At 34.1% G+C, this 9,113-nt stretch overlaps 1 long non-coding RNA gene across 1 annotated transcript; it reads right to left on the reverse strand.

Moving 5' to 3' along the window:
* Positions 1-4,332: 4,332 nt before the first annotated feature.
* Positions 4,333-6,434, reverse strand: LOC126892405 (uncharacterized). Its single transcript, XR_007700815.1, has 2 exons — positions 5,931-6,434; positions 4,333-4,628 (listed from the first exon to the last, which is right to left on the reverse strand). It is a non-coding gene; the product is annotated as an uncharacterized LOC126892405 (long non-coding RNA).
* Positions 6,435-9,113: the final 2,679 nt, after the last annotated feature.

Consider the following 9,113-nt stretch of genomic DNA (forward strand, 5'->3'; position numbering starts at 1 on the left):
GATTCTCTTTATAATTATAAAACTTTTAACAAAAAGATAACATACTTTCTGTTTAACATACTATATTTCTCTCTGTTTAATATATTTGTTTAACATATTTTCTGCTTGCAATTTTAAACTTTTGCTGGAATTATATTAGGATATAAATCTGCAACTGTGCTCAATGCAACGTAATTTACAATCAAATGTGTGCAAATCAGTGTCGCGAAGCAGGCCTCGACCATACGCAAAAATGACCAATTTATAAGGTTTGTGTATTTTGATTAATAACACAATCCAAGGATTTGTAGGTGTGCCTGCCCTACACACGCAATATTCAGATTCAGATATACAGGGTGTCTAGAAACTCTACCGACAAACGAATACAAGAGATTCGTCAGATAATTTTAAGACAATTTAACCCATATAAAAATAAAATAAAAATTCCATTTTTATTCAGTTGCAATGCGAAGGCAAAACAATCTTATTTTTCACTTAGAACAGGGAGCGCAGAACAGCACTCTGACTCGACGATTTTCGACTCTTATTGGAGTCATCATCGGAGAGGCGTAGGCCTGCTGGTCTCTGCTCGAAGTGACCGAACCATAAAAGTTTATCCCCGCATTGCAACTGACGTGTATGGAGTATGTGACTAGCGTCATCTGGCAACTGAAAGGTAAGGTCAAGTTTTCATCCTAATAGCAACATTAATAATATTGAAAAATATAAAAAATATTACTAAAATATTTTTAAATGAAAACTTTTTGGTCCATTTTCCTGGTAGCACCTCCATGGCTTCTAAAATTTGCAAGCCATCTGGATGCTGAAGCGAAGAAGACAAGAGGGAATTCAATAACTTACAATTCACGACCCCGTCTGTTGAGCTAGTAAATTCCAACAGAAAATGGACCTAGTTACTCAAAGGAGTAAAGACCAATATAAAAATAAAATAAAAATTCCATTTTTATTCAGTTGCAATGCGAAGGAGAAGTCACTTCGAGCAGAGACCAGCAGGTCTACGCCTCTCCGATGATGACTCCAATAAGAGTCGAAAATCATCGATTCAGAGTGCTGGTGTGCGCTCCCTGTTCTAAGAGAAAAATAAGATTGTTTTGCCTTCGCATTGCAACTGAATAAAAATGGAATTTTTTTATTTTTATATTGGTCTTTACTCCTTTGAGTAACTAGGTCCATTTTCTGTTGGAATTTACTAGTTCAACAGAGGGGGTCGTGAATTGTAAGTTTTTGAATTCCCTCTTTTCTTCTTCGCTTCAGCATCCATCTGGCTTGCAAATTTTAGAAGCCATGGAGGTGTTACCAGGGAAATGTACCAAAAATTTTCATTTAAAAATCTTTAAGTAATATTTTTAATATTTTTCAATATTATTAATGTTGCTATTAGGATGAAAACTTTACCTTACCTTACAATTTAACCCAATTCACCATGTTCGAAAGTGCTTCCTAAGGGTGTAATGCCCCAAACACGGTGGGCGACACTTATGTAACATGGAAAGGGGAATAGAATTTGATGCGATGTTGATATGTCATATAAGGGGATGTTACACAATGAAGAACATGGCCTCAGTAGCTTAGAATCGGAAGAGATGTGGGGTGGATTTTTAAGGGATGTTATTAGTATACTCTCATTAGCTTAGAAATAAAAAAAATAGAAAAATCAAGATATGGATGTCAAAATAGAAAAAAAAAAATCAAATATTGGGCGCCACTGGTTACCTTAAGGGAACCAAAAATTATACAAAATAGAAACTCGAATGGAAAGATATCTAAATCAAAAAAATTAAACAAAAAAACCATAGTCACACAGAAAATACACAATATACAAAATACTTATAATGTAACTTACCTTATCTACTCTACACTCAGCCAATTCTTTATTGTTCTTACGATACAAGAGAGAAGGAAAAGAGAAATAATAAATTTGTATTTTGCAAATAAAACATTACTTATTAAAAAAAATGAAATTGTGAATCTGTGATCTCACAGTGTTACAAATAGAGATCGAGATTAACAAACAAAAAAAATGAAAGAAAAGTTTTACATAACAAAAAATAATACCTTGTACAATCATTGTCCTGATTCTTCTTGGTGGTTGTTAAGTCCAAGGCGCGATTTCACTTCACTGAAGTCACTCCACAATATTAATAGATACAGCAACAGTACATAATTGATGAAACCATAGTTCAGAGAAAAATTTTTATAGAAAAATTCAGCATTGTATGCAATCAGCATTCTCAAGAACAAATTAGCACTACTCAAACAAAAATATTAAAAATGATTTGTTTTCTAGTTCATTAAACGGGATCAAAATTATACAAAAATTAAAGCATCTTCATGCTTTAAAAAAAACTTCTACTTCTGCTTGCATGTCAAGAACGATGGTACCAATAGGGGTACGAAAATATCGCGTTCGTTTAAAACCAGCTGAACACAGTGGCCTGCAGATTGCTTAAGCCATACTGGAACAAACACTAACCAAACACAAGAACTTATGCAATAAAATTGCACAAACTTAAACTGGAACTTCACTACTAATTTTACCGGTAACTGCATTTGGCGGCCCGAGATACGGGCAACTTTTTGACTTTTCGATAGCTCTAACTCAACTGCATTTCTTGACGGCACTAACGGAACAACTCCTCAAACTCTCTCTGACTCTCACTTCGACCAGATTCCTCAACCAAAACGCCCTCCTCTATGACATCCCAAATATAACTCTTGACGGTTCTCACATAACTGATATCGAATATACTTCGAACTTCTGTACAACCCAAAACTCATTCCATCTCCCCATTTCTCCATCCTACTCAACCAGGTCCGTTTTACCAATCAAAAAAATTCGTCAATTTCCACTCTTCATTTCAAAACGAATAGAAAAGATTTAAGCAAACTTCAACCACGCCCTCAAAGGCAATAACTCTTTTTCTCGCAAATAGGATTCAATCAACTAAATTCTGATATTCATATCTGAGCTCAAAATTCTCCCAGGCTTTTTCGCAACGTTCGCAATACTGCACATGGCGAACTTGTTGGATTACATAAACACACTCAGAGCCTCTTATCGACGTTCCAACTGAAGTGTACAGAATTCTGTCTCAAAAAAACATTAAACTGTTTTGATATTTAGCCGAAGACAAACAAATACTCTACAGTATGAAACAGATATGATATTCACGCTAAAATCCCGAGAACGCAAAATCAATCCAACATAGTGAGAAAACGGATTACGTAATACTCCGAAACACAACACATGATTAACTGACTGAGTATACAGGGTGGAGCAAAAATAATACTAGTGATTCGAAAACGTTAATGACTTTCCTACTCGTTACAAGGGAGCTAGAGCTATTTTAAGATGGCGTCTGGTGATTAGTTTTCCTAATTACCTCCGGAACGCTTCTATTTAGAAAAACAGAAATTGGTATGCGTATTTATCTTCCAGACATAAATCTATTCCATCCATTGGGAGTTTCTATTACCTGTCATAGACGTCTGTTTTGGGTAGGACAACGGTTACTTTATCGCATAACTTTTTGTTTTTTTATTTTTAAGCATTTTTATTCTGGATTAATACATTGTGAGATATTCTAGTACTAAAAGGTACTCCTGCTTTAATCAGTATTCAAAGTATCAAACTTTCTTCTCTGATCTTTGATAGTCAGCTGAAACACCACCGTCTGGCAACACAGGCCTCACCATACCTTGTCCCAGTGTTTTTTTCGGACTGTTTGCTTTTTCTGCCATACTAACAACATTCAACGCATACCCTGAAGAGGACAAAATCCTAAACAGGGACAACTCAATGAAATCCTTCCAAGTAAAGTAATCCTTTATCAAAACACAGTTATCAAAAAACTTTAGCAGTTGCCGCTAGGGCATCCCTGCCATTTCGTTCGTTGCAATCCGTGACTGCACGCCGGGGTTTGTCCTAGTTGGGTCAGAGAGAGCAGCATATGTGCCTCCTGATGAGAAACTAATAAGTTTTGAAACCGGTAGAGGTGCTTGCTGCACTCTCTGATTGAACCGGAATAATCATGCGCTGTAGTTTCGTGTTGCAACGAAATTGAAAATGGTTATTCGAAATTGAAAATGGTTGTTCATTTTTAATCCTTTATCCTTCCCACGAAACCTACATTAAGTTCAGTCCAGTTCCTGCTTTAAGTCGATAGGATACACCATTTTCTAGAAAAATAGATTTGAAATTTTTTCGTTTTTTGCAGATGCTGTATGCAGATGAAGAACAAATAACGCCGTAACCGGAAACACCAGAAATGACCACAAATGACTAAGTGTGGCGGGTAGCTCTGTTAGACAATAGACTCAGTAAAACACAGGTTAAGTTAAAATAAAAATATATTCTTGTAACCCGACAAAATAAAATTTAAAATAACAAAAATACTATTTAGTCCTCCACTAGTATGGTATAAAAACTAGTATGGTATATATTTTTTCACGTCATTTACCGTTATTTAAGTTTAATAGTCTTTTTGCCCTTAACTTTAACCTGAAGTGTATTTCCTTGTCTGCAAATTTGGATCATATTTCTCTCTACTCGGAATTATTAAGCATCATTATTCACGTGTACATACAGAAGTTAGTAACGTCACATCCTTTTTTTTTATTTTTCATACCTGAAAATAAAATATATCTTATTGATCAATTTTCGTAGAAGTATTTATGTAAAACATTATTTTCCACAAACAATTGTGTAATATACTATTTATATAGCACAAAACCAAGAGAGGTCTTCAAAAATAACATTAAATTGATAACAATAAATTTTTAATTTATTACACGAAACAAATATTTATAGAAACTTCCCAGAAATATATAGATTTGAGTTCCTATAGACAAAAATTTGATACAATGTATCAAAATTGATACAATGTATCAAATTCTCAGAGTTGTTTTTTGTTTTTAAACTGATTAAGGCATAATTTTAAAAAACTTAAAAAAATTTTAACGAACTATATCTCAAATGTTATTGATAGGTACTGAAAAAATTATTTGATAATATATCCAATAACGCACAATTTGTTTGCGTGAATCCTTAGGCGTTTCAGCGTCAGATTGTTTATTTTAATACACTTACAGACAAAACTATTACATATTATAATTATTTTAAGTCTGTTTTTGAAGAATATTTTCTCTGTTTGAAAAGTTTTGCACATTTTATTGCTAAATAAGCTTTCCCGGTCTATTCTAAGTATATTCATCGTCAAGTAACTTGCATATTGAATAGCTACAACACATTTGTACTGCTTTCCAATATAACATATAATTCTTCTTTTTCTTCGGCTTTTTCCCATTATGAGCTCGCCGTTTTCATTCTCCATTGCACTATATTCTCTCCGTCAGCTTTTCTGAGGTCTCTATCTATTATAGCATTTCCTATGTAGGTTTTCCCATATACATGGTGTCTAGAAACTCTTCTGACAAACGACGACCAGATACTCCTCAGATAATTTTAATACAATTTAACCCAATTTACCTAGTCCGAAAATGCTTCCCAAGGGAGCTAGAGCACTTTAAAGATGGCCTCATGTAATTAGTTTTTCCTAAGTATCTCTAGAACGCTTCTATTTAGAAAAACGAAAACTGGTACTCTTATGAACCTTCCAGAGATAAATCGATTCCATTAATTGGGAATATCTAGTACCGGTCATAGGCATCCGGTTTGGGTAGGAAAACGGTTATTCTATCACATAACTTTTTTATCTTTAACTCCTAAGCGATTCTGACACCGGATTATTATATTGTGAGGTATTATAGTACCATGTAAAAAGTACTCTTGCTTTATGTCGTTTTAGGATGAGCCGTTTTGAAGGAAGAACTTCTTCCCCACAGTCTGTCTTACACAATGTAACTCACTAATTCGCCTCTTATCAAAACTTATTCCCCTATCTTCTACTTACGATATATTTCCCTCTTACCTTTGTCTTTGGTACAGCTGTGTTTCGTTCTCTTCTTTATTCTTGATCACTGCACGGATGTAGTTTTGTATACTACTTCAACCTGATTTATTTTCAATCATTCGCTCGATCATTTCTTTCACTGCCACAAAATTCACATCTATCCCTTTTTCCATTCTGTTCCTTTCTACTATCCATTTTTGCACTATTGGCTGTGAGTTTCGACGGTAGCGCTATCTCGCGGTTTGAAACTTATACTTTTCTGATAAAATTTATGTATGTGAAATATACAAAACGAGAAAAATAGATACTTATCTAGAAAGACACAAATTATGAACTGAAATATTATTTTAACCTGATTACTAAACGAATACACAGAATTAATAGTAAAATTAATTATGTTTTTTTATTTTATTCATTATAATTTTAATATTTAATATATAAGTTCGTGAGACTGGATGGCTGCTTACGCAAGAGACCATTGAGAAAAAGAATAAGTTTATATGAATTATTTAACATTTTAAAGGTTACCTCTGTTTATTTTTGTGTGCTTACTGCTTTGATTATTAAAATTTGCAATTTGTATGAATTGTAATTTGTTTGAATTCTATCAAAATGGATATTAAACATTATACTGGATTCAGTCTTATTTCCCATGATATCCAATTTCAATCAGCAACACCAAAAAAGGAAAGGATTTAGTTGATACAGGACATGTACGCAATGTTTCCGAATATAATAACTGCATCCAGTACTGTTATATTCAATATTTTTACATGAATCAATACAACAGCTGCAATATCTTGTTTTCTTTTTTGAAAAATCCATATTACCCGCCATTTCAGTTTGTGAAGTTTATCAAATGCACAAAACAAAACTGCCAACTGACACTAACACAGCGTTGCCACATTTTATTTAGAAAATCTACTGTAAGTTTAGCTTACTAAAATCTACTTATCAAAAACTAAAATATACTATAAAACTTTATTAATATATTTGTATATAATTTATGACTTTTTATAATAAAAATAACAGCTGACTAACTAGAAATTTTTTTTATTTAGCTAATGCCTCGACAACTAATGGGCATTGGCATGGTGATGGTACAGTGGATTTTACTAATTAGGTAGCTAGTGTTAAGTCGACTTTACATTACATGATTTATCATGTGATTTGTCATATGATTTGGTCATGGAGTAAAATTTACATGTTTACACTGTGTGATTTGTCATATGATTTTGCCATAAGCATTGTGTTTTATCATAAGCATTGTCATGCGGCTCGTCATGGGCAAAATCATATGATAAATCACGTGATAAATCATGTAGTGTAAAGTAGACTTTATGTGTAGTGTGTGTGTTGAGTAAGTGTCTTGTTACTTTGGAAAGTCGATGTCATTGTCTTTGCAGAGACGCTAATTGTATCCGAACGTCTGCGGTCCCTCCGGTGGGTACCGATCCCCCAAGGATAGAAACTATTTTCATTTATTAATTTATAATAAACGAAAAATTCTCTACCCTGGTGAAATTCAAACTCACGACCATTCGGACCTTTCGATCCAAAAGTAGGCGCTCTTACTACTGAGCCACAGAGGGAGTTTAACTAGAAATTAATATGACTGTTTGTAAACAAAAACCAAACTTTTTTATATTTTAACTGGAGAACAAAATGACCAACTATAATTAATTTTTATCAGTTTCATATTTAATATTTATATATAATATTTTGTCATCCACTGATTTTAACATCTGCATATCTGGATCACATTCTTCAAACAATTATTTCGCATTTTACATTAGAAACACGCAAACACAACATTTGTTGTTTTGCAAAGTTACATATATTATAATTAGGCCCGGTCTTTTCACCTCCGAATAAATATTTATTAGGAAGTTTATCCGGCAGATTACATGTAAATCTGTCAAATAACCTCCGAATAACTTTTATTCGGAGGTGAAAAGACCGGGCCTTAGATATTTTAGTTTTCCATCGTTAGCTTCTAACAGGCTCACCGACCACCGAATACCAGAACTCTTCAATAACACCTGAAATAGGTACTGATTGCACTGCTACTTGAAATCTGCAAGTTTGTTACACCAGAATCCAGTTTCATTTCTGTTTAATATTCATCATCTACGTCCTGGGGCTAGATTCCGTGCACTGTAGATATCTACACTTCGCTTTCTATCGATGTCAATTGTCGTGAAAATATTTGAATTTTTAGTTTTAATTGAATTATTTTCTAGTTTTGCTAGTTGATGCTGAAGTGACACTTGTAAAACAAGAAAATATTTGAATTAAAACTAAAAATTCAAATATATTGACATTGATAGAAAGCGGTCGGCGGTAGGTTTGTTCCAACATGAACTTTTGGACGGCCCAAAAACCGTCACGAAACTGCTTGTACCGTTTGTTGTGCGCATGTTCGTAATTGTATCGCCCAGTTATCGTCCCATGACGGTAATCATATATTTGTCATTTTTGTTGGTGACAGCTTGTGTGCTTTTAGTCGATCAAAGGCTCAAAAAATTTAAAGAATTAAATCCTAGTGCTCAAGTCAGTCCAACCAGCACATTATGCATTTGCCCGATTACTGAAATGATCATCACGAAACCGTCACCGAAAGATCACAATTCTTGTTGGAACAGTGGGAAGGACGATCCGATGACGATCATATTTTTGTTGGAACGGATTTTCTTTACTGCGCAGGATCGTTACCGTTTCCTGACGGTTCTCGGTCGTGTTGGAACAAACCTGGTGTTAGCGATTGTACACAGAATCCCACCCCTGAATCTTATTTTCGGTAATGACATTGGGAAATTGTAACAAAATGTCTAAAAATTAATTTAGAAATGGGGTAAATACTATTAAAAAGCAAATTTTATTTTAGTCATAAGAAAATGTTGAAATATACCAAAAATCTACTAAAAAATATTGCCTACTAGAATTTTTTAAAAAATATCAAAAATCTACCAAAAAAGTAGAAATCTACTAAATGTGGCAACGTTGCACTAACAGCTGTGGCGAAAACCGTCAAATCCCCTCTCCTCTACCCATGGCGCGCCATTTAAATTTATCAGATAAATGCACAAAACTGCCACTAACAGCGCTGGAGAAAGCTGTCAAATCCCCTCTACCCATCGGCTCATGGCCAATAGCATCGTGTTTGTAACAGTGTCCGGGTGTCTGCAGTATAGGCCAGTG

This window comes from Diabrotica virgifera, chromosome 9 (genome assembly GCF_917563875.1).
Source record: "Diabrotica virgifera virgifera chromosome 9, PGI_DIABVI_V3a".
NCBI classification, from domain to species: Eukaryota; Metazoa; Arthropoda; class Insecta; order Coleoptera; family Chrysomelidae; genus Diabrotica; species Diabrotica virgifera.